This window comes from Osmia bicornis, chromosome 2, assembly GCF_907164935.1.
Source record: "Osmia bicornis bicornis chromosome 2, iOsmBic2.1, whole genome shotgun sequence".
In the NCBI taxonomy this organism is placed as follows: domain Eukaryota; kingdom Metazoa; phylum Arthropoda; class Insecta; order Hymenoptera; family Megachilidae; genus Osmia; species Osmia bicornis.
Window position 1 is genome coordinate 11,419,756 of NC_060217.1, and position 14,872 is coordinate 11,434,627.

Below are 14,872 nucleotides of genomic sequence, written 5' to 3' on the forward strand. Positions count from 1 at the left end.
TAAAATTTGTAACTTTTTGTGTTCTCGGCTATACAATTCCTTGGATTACAATTTCGGGTGAGGGATGATCTTGTCTATTAAAGAATAACAGCGTTGTAAGCCACTAAGTCGTAGGATCAATGTTCTGAACCCTAGGTTATCAATCATATTATAATGAATAAAACATGATTTGCGAATAAAAATGGCTGACTCTGTCAAAGAGGCATCTTTTAGACGAATTCCTTATAGATATTCGAAAAATGTTACACAGAAATGAACAAATAACTGATCTAGATTACAGATTATAATATACTTTTAATCATAATACTTTGTTTTAAACCTTTCCTGATTAATAGTGAAATTATCTCTGATATTACAGCAACTACTAATTATAATTCAGATCGTGCTTTACTACTTTGTTATTTTCTTTCAGTAATTTCTCGCGATAAGCTGAATTAAGTACGTACATAGAAATGATTTATCAGATTCATCATAAAACACAATTTGCTGCCTTTTTTTCTTCAAAGAAAAATGCAATCATCAGATTTCGCGATACACGTTCTCCTTTCATAACCGTCGCTGCTGCATAAAAGTAATTAACGAGAAAATTACCACTAATGTGAAATGTGGAACGAAATATCAAAAGAAAAGCTGATTTCGTGATGTTCATGAGATACGAGTATACACGAAGATTATTCCTCTATCTTTCACGTGTATTACCACATGCAATGCATTTTTTTGCAAATTACTTCTCGTAATACGCCAACCTTCATCGTAATTACTTGAAACAGATTACAGATAAAAGCATGAAATACACTCGTGGCTTTACGGTCACGAAAGGTGAACATCTAATGGTTTTACACCTTCTTAGTAAGTTAATAATAGATACGTCTTGAACAGGGTCAGATATAATTATTCTTTTTTCTGGAATATTTTATATCCCTTTACAATTCAATCTTGAAAAATTTAAAAGAGAAACAAATGAATAAGCCGTAATAGAAGATCAGCTTTAATATAATACATGGTAAGAAGATTTTTCAATAACTAATCAGTTTGTATTAAAAATATTTATGGAACGTTTACGCAATTATTTTTATTGAACTATAAGTTTCAAATTGATATACATATATTAAGTATTATTTTATGGTACTTTTATGTCATGACATTTTATTTAAACTTCCAATCTTTTCCAAGAGATTACAGCAGGCTTTTAAACTAACTAAACAAAACAATTGTCCTATTCCGTTTCGTTAGATAAATTTTCATTCCTGTTTACGGCAGACAGGAAGATCTCCATGCAATTTGTACCCGGAACGATTGAGAAAACACGAGAAATCACGGATCGCTAATAGAGCGAGCAGCGTATCGGAAAATTCTCTTACGAATCGATTTCGTTGGAAGAATACAGAACCGGCCGAAAAAGATTTGGCCAGCAGACCCCCATCGCAGTCTTACAACAATTGATCCATCTTGGGAATGATCCAGCCGTACATTCGGTGCATTTCATTTCTCGGGAAGCTTTCGATCTGCCACGAGATTTTTGCTTCCCCGAAATGTGAAATAAAACGACCCAACGTTGGTCTTTTTCTTTTCTCATTTTCTGACTCGTTGAATCGTTTCCGAAACAATTCGCTCGGCTAAGCAGCAAGGAAAGTAATGAACATCTTAACACCTCGGCTGCTATAAGGGTCACCGACGATTCGCTCAATGTGGTATGTAAAATGATTAAATAAAAATAGCGTGGATTTTTGCTAGGATAAAAATAGAACCCTCACATCTGTTTCCAGATCTAAATTCCGGACTTGTTTGGAAGGCAGAATTGAGTGACAAATGTGAAACTTGGAACTGTTCCATTCAAAAGTTGGACGAAACAAAGTGTTTCAAGAATTCATGACGTGATTTTGTAAACAAGGAAAGAAGTTGGAGACTGACGATCAACACACGATAAATGATAAACTTTGAGTAATTAATATGTTGAACGTCAAGGCATAAATGGGTATTTGTTTATCAGACGTATCGAAGAACTAAGTATTAAAAATGAGAATAGTTAACTTTCAAATTTCAAATTTCGAGCTTTCTATTTGCTATTTTACATTATTTGTACAATAGTGATATTATTTAAAATAATGTTGTTTTTTGGGGCTTTTTATTAATTATTCAGGCATGTCCGTTTAGTGATGTCAAATACCACATAAAAAAAGAAATAAAATTTGTATTTATTCAAAATAAATAATAAATTTGAATACACCTGAAGAATTGAATTCATCTTTCTTTGAATTTTGATTTGGAAATCCGTTTTCCAAGTCGGACAAATAGAATTTTCTCAACAACGAATTTTAATATCCGCATGAATACCGATTTTAAACATCAATAATCCCATATTTCGTCCAAATTTCTGCGGCAAATTCGCGTTTCAAAGCGTGGACATTGGACGCACGAACGGTATAGTCAGTTTTCAAAGAGATCTCTCGCTTGAATGGCTCGTTCGTTTCTTTCCAAGAGACTGCATTTCACGTACTTCCAGTTGAGCCCTTCTATCGTTATTCTAAAGAGAAAAAAGACGCGGCTCTTTCATTGGATAGGAAAAGCGCGTGCTGAACGGAACAGCGAGCCGTATTCTATTTTCGTAAACCACGTGCTGCTATTCTTCAGCGAATTTTAACGAGCGTGTCTCTTTGGCGCCACGAATCTAGCTTGGATCATTATCTAGTACCGTATCGCAATATTACAAGACATTTTGCGGTGAAAATGACAGTAGAAAAGTTCAATCCAAGTTGATTGAGTGAAAAATACCTTTCTTTAAAACTAACACTGAATTCTGATAAGAAAATGAACCACTATCAGATTGTGATTAAGTAGGTTTGCATTTTCACGACGAAATTTACATAAATAAAAGAGCGAAAATGTTGATGGGATAATTAAGCAGGTGTGATTTTGACGGGTCCGTAGAACAAACGCTCGAGTTCTGTTAGAATTCATTTGCATTCGCCCTTGGAACGTTTTTCCGCGTGACTCGAAACTTTTGCGTGTTATTCGAAGGCAAATTAGCGTGCAAGTCGTTAAAAAGTTATTGCCATTCGTTCTTCTGTAAACTAGCTTCTTGCCCTTCGCTTACCTCCGTCCGACTAGTGCTCGACATATACTACTTAAATGAATCTTTAATTTCCAGAAATACTGCTCCACTTTATTTGCTTCATTTCTTAACCCTACTCCTAACTCTGTTATTGTATGATTTTATTTCCTGTAAATATACAGTCACTGGCCATCGAATTAGGACCCCTCACTGCCCCCTGGTTAAGATACAGTATCTTCTTTCGATATGTTATCGAATGACGCATTCTGAATTTAATTTGGTTCAAGGGACGTTTTCCCTATCTAACCCGGCTATACCCTTTGGATTTTTGTCTAAATTTTTATCTTTCAGTCGTATGCACCAGTCAACAAGAGTCGAAAGAGTCGAAGAGTTTTTCTTCTTCTTCTTTTTTCAGTAATAAAGGTCGAGGTCAATTGATTGATGGTACCATGACCCGCGAACTTCCACGTTTGCTCTTTCGATACTGATCGACGCCTGCAACTTTACGCCCTGTCGTTTGGGTGTCGTCCTTTTTACAACTGTTTCGCTCGGTTTATGAGAATCGAGTATCGATCCGAAGACGCGCACGAGTCAGGTCTAAAAGAATTTACGAGAAACTCGGCTGGCTTATCGTTCCTGCTACAAGCTCCATCGGACACTATAAAGTTTACTGAACCCTTGGATGCTCTTACCACTCCCCTCGTAACCGTACGTTGCGTCGTTGAAATTTGGTTTATAGAAGCAGCAAACAATGGTTTTAACAACGCATTAGATGGGAATGAGAATTGAAAGCAGTGTATAAACGTCCCAAGATGACGTTGAACGGTACAGTTGTAACAACCGTAAAGTGCAACGTAAAGGGAGAAGTAGAAAGAAGTTCAGTTTTATGCAGAGCCATTCGTGTTAATGGAAATTAAACGTTTCTACTTTATCGTGCATTAAAGTGACCAGAATAAAATTGTATTAACGCAGCTTGATCCACCTGTATCTTATTGTTTGAATTAAAAATTTCCCATACGAATGTAGAAATCAGAGAGAAAATAACGAAGAAAAACTAAGTCCGTTTCCACGTACGATTAATCCACTTCGTGGCAAGCCAATTTCGTAAAAATTTCCCCAGAGAATAGCTCGACGTTCACTGTAATCTTTACCCAAAACTTTCCTCTTTCTCAGCAGTAATTAATTTACGAATTGCGTTTCCTGCGGAAACGTAATATTTTTGTATAATTAAGAACGTTTATCATACAGGTGCAAAGGGGAGTATCCTACATTTAATTAAGGTTGACAAATAAAATCGCAATTTTTCGGTTTATTTTATCTCAAAATTGCTCGAACTTTATATCAGAGAAATGAGAGAAATTGTTACCAATTTACGCCGAAAATGTTAAGCTAGAACAATAAATGCTTCAAATGGAATTGTAACAGGGTGGTAAATTACGGTTCCAAAGGGTTAACGATGCTCGATTTTCATGCCACGGATTTGGCATTTCGAGGATCGTAACAACGGAATAACCGGTGAAGTTACATTAGTTCAATCTGGATGTTACCAACGGTATGAACCGTAGACGGGTCAGAGTGCAGCACCTCGAGCGATTTCGGTCGAAAAACGTTGAAAGTAGCGTGCAAGTACGCGGAAAATGAAGGGATGTAACTGGCAGTTTTAAGAGGAACTCAAACAGAAATTTCACCGACGATTGAACGAGTTGTTGTTTGACTTGCCGGCTACGTGCTTAAAATATCGTAAACCTCCAACAACCGTTGTGGATGAGCACTTATTTCGTCATCGCTTCGAAAGGACCATTTCGAGGTACAACTATTCGACGGACAATTTTCAGACGTTTCAACGTTGGATCATCCTCCAAGTTTATTTCAATCATTGAATCTCATTTCATAGCTGTTCTCTGGCAGCATCGTTTGTCATTTTATGACACGAAGAATCTTATACGACTTTAGTCTTTTGTTGGCAATCTGGGTCACTGGGATGGCATAAGCGAAATTTGACTTTTCTATAAATTTTTAGTTCTGCAACTCGACGCAAGAAGTGCAGTATGCTTGGGTGCATTATTGATAAAATTAGGAATCATATTTAAATTTCTTTAATGTGAACAATTTTGACATCAGCTTATACAAATGCAATTTGAAATTGCCATTTTTTATATAGAATATACCATTGTTTATAGATTTAATGTCAGGTTTAAGACATTTTTGCAAAAATATGAAATTGGCACTTATTGTACCGAATCTCAGAATTTATTGCAAACGATTCTGCGTTACATTTTTATCCGCTTATGTAAAAGTTTCAATGTAGAATACAAATATATCTATGCAAGTAAAATCAGAGGATTACCGTCTCCAGAATTACGTGTTGTGTATGCTAAATACAATTTTAATACCACTAGCTCCTAGGCTATGAAATGCAACTGCAACCGCATCCGAATCGCAAGTGGAATTAAGCCCGATTCTCATGGAAGATCCGAAAGCGATACAATACATACGTATCGTTCCACGAGGAGGTACTAATCAAAGGGAATAAAAATGTGTATCTGATTTTACATATATACCAGCTATCCTATCACATATCACACTTGAATAATTTATTGATACGAAGAATTTTATTTCCTGGAGTAATTTTCTGTTTTCCAATAAAAATTTTTCAACCTAATTGCATACAATTATTATTTTAAAATAATAAATCAATAAACATCAAAGAGAGTTTTCGTTTTATATAAAATTAAATGACAGCATTGTATTAAGTTAAGTGACTTTTGCATTTTATAATAATCGTGAAACTAATACGTGTTATGGAGTGCAATATTTTCCAAGCATTCACTTAGAATTTCAACATATTCATAGAGTTTGAATAGCATATATATTATGATTCATGATGTATAACCGTCTGATTTTGAATACGACGGAAAATCAAGAGTAAAAGAGTTTATGTTAAAATCGAGTTTTACGATATCACGAATGAATTCGTTCCATCTTATATACGTAAAGTTTAACTAATTTTATCAGCTGATTTAGTTCTTCTGAAAAGTTATTTCAAACGGTAATGAAATTTCGTATTAATTTTACAGTACCTTTCATTTGAACGTGTTAATTTTATCTCTGAAATCGTTTTGAATTACAAATGAATGCTAATTTTCTAATTATTCGAGTTGTGAATGTAAATCTTCATAAGTTTATTAATATAAATGAATGTTAATCCGAATTTTTAACACTGATGTTATTCGCAACTTTTATAAATTTTTACAATTAATATAAAAATCGAAGATCTGATTAGGTTTCTCTAAAATTCTAAAATATTAGGAGATTATGAATTTTGGAAATTAGAAAATTAAAAAATTGGAAAATTACAAAATTAGCAAAGTAGAAAGTTAGAAAATTAGAAGACTAGAATTTTAAGATCCAAAAACTCTAAGATTCGAAAATTTTAGACCCTAAAATCCCAAAATCCCATAAGTCCTAAAGTTTAATCATATTCGAAAGGGTTAATTTAATTTTATCAAGTCCAATTATTTCTCAAAAAGTAATTTAAATCTATATTAGAATCTCCTTAGAAAATTTTAGTTTTACAAATTATCGCTTCTCACGATCCACATGAAAATTCAAAATACAGCAAAGAAATTACACTTCCGTGTCGAGATAAAATCGGCACTGCAGTCGACGAAATTAGTATCTCGATCAAATCTCCATTAAGAATAACCCCGTGAAGGTCCGTGCATCTTAATAACACGGGATTTGTCGTCAATTTTTATGTTTATCTCGCGTGAGTCCCGCGTCTACGATTTCCATCCGAACAGTGTATAATTTTCCATAAATCTAAACCTATAATTTCTTCCAGATTCGTGTCAGATCGGTATCGATACGTCACGTGTCACCATAAATCGCCCGTGTGTTCCAGCGATTCGCGATCGCAAAGAAAATTTCAAACGAAACCGACCAGAGTGCGATATGATAAGCGTTTACTCATAAGTAAGCGGATAGATACGGTTATCGTGCAAAGGATACTTCACAACGAGATTAATAGCCGATTATTGCCTTTTATCTTTCATCGTGCTTCTGCCGGTTGCATACGAATCATTTATCTTGCGAATTGTACTTCAACCTGGCACGAATGCAAATTTCATACCCGATTGGTTCAAATAGAACGCGAAATTCATAGCTACATTTTAATTGCAGGATTATTTGTTTATTAATCATCAGGGAAACATTCGTACGTTAATATTTAAAATTTGATAAATTCAGATATATTATAAATAAAAAAAATTCTTCTTTTCTATACAGCAATGTTTCCCAAAGTGTGGTACGCGTACCCCCTGGGGGACGGGAAGAGTACAAACATAGAAAAATGTTTACTGCATCTCAGATAAAAATTAACAACCAGGGAACCAAATTATGATGATCTGTCGTCTCAACGTAAACAATTTCATCCTTCTCATTGATTAATAATGATTGATAATGATCGATTAATAATGAATGATTAATAATGATTGATTAAAAATTCTCCTTGATTGATAATGAATGTTATTTATAATATAACTTTTATTTATTTTATTTATATTTTTATTATGAATGGATTTTATTTTTCGAATATTATTATTTTGTTTATGTACTTTAAAAGGAAAAAATAAATATATTTTGATTGTTATTAAAGTATATGCAATTTCTTTCTTTTTTTGACGAGCGTTACTCAGTGTTAGGAAAATTATAGAAGGGGTACACAGATGTCGAAAGTTTGGGAAACACTACTATAGAGTATAGGTGATCGCGAGTGTATAACGATCTCAAGGGTGATAATCTGAATCCCCAGTTGAGTTGTTTCAACCTTTGGGAACAAGGTGTGCAGAACGTACCAGCAGATTTCCATATACACATGCTGCATTAAATTCACCCATGTCGAACGATCGAGCAACCAACTCTGGTATCTGCCAGACACAGTGTGTTAGCAAACATTTAACGAGCTACTCACCGGTAGTTTGCGAGAGCGGTTTGCATTCGAGCGGAAACAAATGTGATTCGCGAAATTACTTGGGTGCTGCTCCGTTCGGTCAGTTCGCGAATAATAATAATTATTATCGCACTTCGTCGCGACGACTTCGACATTAATTTAGGTTACGTACTCATTCGTCACCCATCGCGTGTTTCCGCGATTCTGTTCCTGACATTTCATTACGATTTTTAATATAATATTTTCATAACTGCACATTTACTACAGTCTATGACTGTTGCGAATTTTATTTCTAACAGAACTCTGATTGAAAGTTTCATTTGACGTGGTAATATTTATTATATTTAATAGAATTTTACCAGTGACTAATATTATCAAATTAAGATCTGTATTCAGTGGTATCGCGATCGTAAATTGGATTTGGATTTTAGCTTCCATAATTGACTTCTTAAAATGTAATATAACGTCGCGTTTCATTCTTCCCTAAGAAATTCACTCAATTCCTCGCGCAGAGTTCAAAGAGAACTTAAGAAGATTAAAAGCTGAGAGAAGCCAGCTTTACGCCTACATCTAACACCAATTCCCTTTCGCGACTTCGATTTCAATCGAGAAGTCAAAAGTTACGCTGGAAATAAGACGATAATTAGCAATTTTCATTTTATTTAACTTGAAATTATCGACCTAAGTTATCAGCTCTAAATATGCGACAAAATGCAGTATCGACAGAATTATTTACCACAATCAGCACTGAGAAATGGAAAAACAAGGACACCATAAGAATCTGACAGGAACGTTCATCTTCTAGACGGAAGTTAATACGAACACTAGAGATCTTTGCTTAGAGCGTCGTAATATTCATCGAGCAGGCAAACAGGCAACTTTCCCTTGTGAGTATCGTTCTGCGCTAAAATCCAGGCTGAGGGAAGCGTTATCGATCGAATGGAGAAAGCATCGTAAGAGCACCCTAAATCCTCGTGGTTCCAGAACCGTACACACACTGTGTACTCGCTACCGTTTAAGCCGTTCTACTCAAGGTGTTACATAGCTTTCGTCTCTGCATTTCGTAATTCTACCGAGAAATCCGTTCCGGTGATACATTAGGATTTTCCACTGTACACGTGGAAGGGAATTCAGCTTTTATCACTGTGTATGAAAATTTTATAAGCCATTTCGCTCCTTTCAACGAGCTATGACACAAAAGGAAGACACGTAATGATTTTGTTTAGTTCATTTTTTATTTTTATTCCGTCATTGCTATTATATTCTTAAATACTTACGCGGTAACAATAAAAAGTGCTATTAACATTACTCAGATTTATAAAGAATAAAATACATAAATATGAAAAGTACTTGGAATATTTTACGTGGCAATATTGTATTATGTTGAAAGAGAAATAAATTTAAAAAGAAAAATTGGGTTACGGTTATTATGCAATCGTGTGTATAAAAATGAAAAGATCCCATAAATTTGTATGATAGAGATTTATTTTTTGAAATAAAGGGGAAGAAAATAAGGATAATTTTGAACGGAATTCATAATGCTTTAATGATACTGGATAGTGAATTAAAAGATTTATTTGATAGATTTAACTATCGTGTCCTTAATAATTGATTAAGTATGTCGGACTATGTAGGAACGTTTCTACTGACAGTCGACGCGTCTCTCCGATCACTGACTCTACTACTTAACGTTGACCACAACAGTAGAAATACCCACATCTAGCAGACCGTACAATAATACAAATGAGTTAATCTCTAATATTACCTGCACAAATTAATTCGGTGCCTTTTCTTTATTTTAATGAAAGATTTATTTTTAAATAGCTATAGTAATTCCAATTATTGAAATAATCTTTATTGTTATTATGTCGTCTTGTCATTTTCCAAATGTTCAAAACCGCGAGAAAATATACAAATTAAAAATATTAATTAAGAGTGCGTAATATTAAAGGCACCGAATTAATTTGTACACCTAATATAATACTTTGATTTGCTATTTAAAACTTTTAGCGTGATATTAGTGGTATTTAGAATTACCCTCGTTCATCCATTAACACACTGACATAGTAAAAATAACCATGCCCAGTCTAACACACGATAACATCGATTACCAAGAATATATTATCGACTAAATTTCTTAATCTAACGCTTCAATCTCCTATCTCGATTTTCGAATCTAATTTTACTGATACCCAGAATATGGAATCCATCTTAATTTTATTAAAAATTAAACTAAATTTCTACCATTAATAGCATTCTCTATGAAATGTTCAGTATTTCGTAACAGTGTTAACTATAAGAATAAAAAACTTCCGCTTTTTAAGTCAGCTCGGTAGAAAGGGGTTAAGAAAGATTCTTGGCGCAAAGAGCAACGTAACCCCCGGCAACAACTCGTTCCATCAGCGTTTCTCCCCGCCGTCGTCGCGCTCTTTCGCGATGAACGTAGCAACAATAAGGGGAGAAAAATGCAAATAGTCGAAAACCGGTCTAAAAATACGAGCAAGCCTGGCGGTATCGATCCGAAAGGGAACAGCCTTGATTCCGTCTATCCGTGATTCATCGCCTCAGAAGCCCCGATGCAATAGCAGGAACTTTATTATCTTCGAGGTCGCGTAAAAGGCTGCGTGACTACAACTCCGTTTCGAAAACGTTTCACTGGCCGAGTTTACCGCTTGGCAGATCTTGCCGGATATTTTCTAGCGGACGGCGAAGAAAATGTGCCTACAATCAGCCACGTCATCGGACCACCTACCAGCCGGCGAAACGAAGATCTTATCGAAGCGGTAGCCGAACGTACGCCAAACCGTGTCTTATTGAGAGATACGAGGCTCCGGTTTCTAAGATCGATCAAATATCGCGAGATCTTCTACAAATTTTACGATGACACCGCCTCGAAGCGATATCCTCGGCTCGCGTGGGCTCGATTCAGCTACTGACCGATTGATTGATCCGTTAATAATGGGGCTGGCTAGGAAACCGCTGATCGAGAACGCGAGATAATCGAGTGAACCGGCGATTTCTAAATCCACTGGGTCACGGACCATTCGTTTTACGTAATCTTACCCTCGTGAGTGGAAAAGGCTGCTTGGCGAACGACGGTGAACACTTTTTGAGAAAATGACGATGGGATTGGCGACTTAATTGACGTTTCCTTGATTACTCTCGGAGGACGAAGAGGGATACCGAGAAATCCTGTCGAATCAGGCGAACACGATGATTTGAAGAACGGTGAAAGTTGAAAAAAGTACGATCTTTTCTTAATGAACAAGAGCCTAAGGGACATCATCGTTTTCTCTGGGATAGTTTTCGTTAATTCAATAATTTGCTAAATTTTTTCTTTTTTCATTATTATGTACCTACATCGTTGAAACTGTAATATCATTGCAGTGTCTTGGAATTAACACTAAAACAGCAGTTACTTCTAACTAATAATCGTTTACAAAGAAAACAGGAAAGTCATTTGGCAAATTGCTTTCGGACTGCGACTCTCAAAATTATTGATTATGACACAGATTTCTAGCATCTCAAACACGCATTTGGCGACAGTCCAACGAAGATTCATTTTCAAAGCTAATGGGTTTTACATCTGTAAACCGTTTGCTTGTTGCTTGAACGAACCCTTTGTTATTTCAACAAAAATGTGCTGCAATATAAAGAAGAAAATTCAAGACGACAACTGATATAGAGTTCATCAGTGATCAATATCTCAAATAAATAATAAAATTAAGAAATTTTTAATAGGTTCAAAAAAATATATATAATTGCCTTAAAACTTTAAAGTTAATCGAAGAGGCAGTTTTTAATAATAAATTTTGCGAGTGTATAATTACCGGCTTGAGAGGTTAAATTAATAATTTAAAATAACAAATTGACAGTATAAATATGAAATACAATCGATCGTATACTTGATAATAATTTATTTCATTATCATCGAATAGAGGATTTTAAGTTCATAAAAGTATCAGTCCCAGAAGGAACATTTTAATTTTTAACGAACCAGAAGCTAACGAGTTTCAATTATACGGATCATGATTTCGCATTTTTCTGATAATCTCGTTTGCGCAAAAAAAAGAGGCCGGGTAAAAAGGTTCACCTAGCCCTCCGTGACATTTGAAGTTCTGGGTCAACGAACACTTGGTTAAAGCGGCGTTTCTTTCCGCTATCTAATTTTATCGACGTCTCTCAATTTACTGCTTCGCTGATAATAAATTTTCTTAATGAGGAATACCTATGTACGTATCGCGACGATAAAACATTACGCCAAACGATTGGCATTTTCGTTTCTAGCATTAAGGAGATTGAATGATATTCAATTATTTGTACATGTTAAAGATTCAATTACTAATATATTAAATACAATATAATATATTAAATAATATATTAATACCATAGATATTAGATGCTTGACATTTTCTGCACGTTTAACGAGTTTCTATAATTGAATCTATTAAATTTTTAAATTAGATTTTATTAGATCAAATCAGCATTCGACAAAGGACGTTACTCGAGTGTTCATTTCTTTTCCAGACTGTGATGGAACTTTGGTATAATGTAGAACTTGAAGTATCATTTATGTATACAATTTACATACTAATTTCAATTCAAATTTAACCGAAAAAAAGTTCATATGAAACATAAATCGTGTTACAATTTTTATCGTAACATCAAATTCTTACTGTTACTGCTGGTGTTTAAAAAAGTTGTTGGAAAAAAATGTAGACCAGGTACAACAGTAAAAAATTCTATGACTCAACAGTTCGTTCCAGGTGTACCACGAAAGTATTTGCACAGTTATTTCTACGTACAAAAATATCTATGTTTCCTGTTACGAATAAAGTCGGAACTTTTGGTGTCGTTTTATTCCAACGGGAAAAATAAAGCGAACAAGTATGCCGTGACACAGGTGGTAGAACACGTGTTACTTTTCAATAAATAATTGCTGTAGTTTCGGAAAAGTGGGCCAATAAAAGAAAGAAAAAAAAATCATGGTAAAACTGTCAAACGAAAAACAAAATAATATACACGAAAAATTGGTACAACAATTTTGTCTTGATTGGGTCTTTTTTAAACCAATCAATTTTGACATTCAAAATCAATATATTTAGCTTTTTTGAGAAAAAAGTTCAAAAAAATAGTGCCACGAAACAAAAGTTAGCCCTTTTTTTAAAATACCAATATAATATTAAAAACTGTACCTATGCTATTCAGTTATTATAAATAAAGAAATTAAATTTAATTAAATGGGAAGTTATAATCGTCGCAAATTCTCTAATTATAAAGTGACACCTCACCATCTGGCGAACAATTAAAGGATTCGTGACAATGCTTACGGCGAATTGTTTCGATCGTGAAATCCGACCGGAAGTGTACCGTAACGAATTTCCGGATAGACGATGCAAAATCTCGTCAATGCAAAATCGGATTATCCGGGGTCTGTACGGAGATACTCAGAATCGAACGGCAATATCGAATTATCCGAAGGGACGTCTGCCTCGTACTGAATTCGCGTAAAGGTCAGCGATCGCTTTTTAATCTATCAGTCGATAATTTAATTTATTTTCTGGCATTTACACTGCCAGGAATACGTGAAATTAGTTATTTCTACTGGTGAAAGCCAATGTTGAGAAAGAACGATAGCAAAATTAAGTGTAATATAAATTTTAAGTCGTTTCTCAGATTCTTAATTCTATGAAATAGAAAAATGACAGAAAGTTACTTTGTGTACGTTAGAAATTGAAGAAAATCGTTTCACAGAAATTAAAAATGAAGAAATTTAACTTCACATAAGTTGCATTCTATAAACAATTATTTAACATAAATTGGAAATTACAAAAAATACCTTAGCCAATTTGAAAATTAAAGAAAAATTATTTCTCGTGAATCATAAATTGAGAATCTCTTATTTAGAATAATAATTAAATTAATCATATAGATGAAATATCATATTATCTAAATTCTTCAACTCCTAAACATCAATCTCGACTTATATCTCCCACCAACTGTGACCCTCGAATAACCCATCATCCATGAAAGAAACATCCCGCCTACATTTCCACCGGAAACAGCAAAGTTCCAGAAAAGGGAGAGAAAGCGATGATTCACAATTTCTCGGACAGTTCTTGCTACTTCTTTTAGCTATTTCCCAGATATCTGACGTGACCACGCATAGAGAGCTGCTCTTCTATCCGCTAAATCGGTAGAGACAGGAAAACGGCCGGAAAAAAGCAGGAAATTAATGATGTCGGGCCTAACGTCGTCGATTGTGACAAAATAGAAAGGGGTTCTAGTCACGGAACACAATCACGAACACCTTCTTCTCCCTTGTACTCTGCACGCAATAAAATTATCGCGTCGTATGAAACGAACGAACAGGGCGTGCGACATTAATGGAAAAAGAAAATTGAATTTGCTAAGAGCTGTAACATTGGAACACCCTGGAGAATTACGACCAATGGTATCCTCGAAAACGAAATAACAATGGTACAGTATGATCGTGTTTTACCCCGTCGTACGTGCACGGCGAAAGTCTTCCATCTGGTAAGAAATACTGGTGAAAGTCACTAGGGAGTCCCTAGGATTAAGAGCAGTACCGTGTTCCTCTCGCCACGAGAGCCACGTTTATGTGGCCGGCCGGCAAAGTGTTCTTGTGTTCAACACATTTCAGAGTAGGAGATTGTTATGGAACTATTCCCAGAAGTCGGAATCCTTTTTTCCCTCGAGTTATTTCCTGTTTTTCAAGAAACAGAATCCATAGAAATTCTACAGAAATTTCTATTCTATAGATATATAGAATTTCTAGAATCGGATTTAGATTTTTTAGGATTGTGGCTATCAAACCTTGGAGAGCCCCCTAAGAAGTGAGGCTGTTG

The 14,872-nt window shown here is 34.9% G+C and overlaps 1 protein-coding gene across 1 annotated transcript in view; it reads right to left on the reverse strand.

Moving 5' to 3' along the window:
• The window catches only part of LOC114871451 (blood vessel epicardial substance-like), a 59,521-nt gene that overhangs the window by 11,344 nt on the left and 33,305 nt on the right, over positions 1-14,872 (reverse strand). The gene's annotated exons all lie outside the window — the stretch shown is intronic.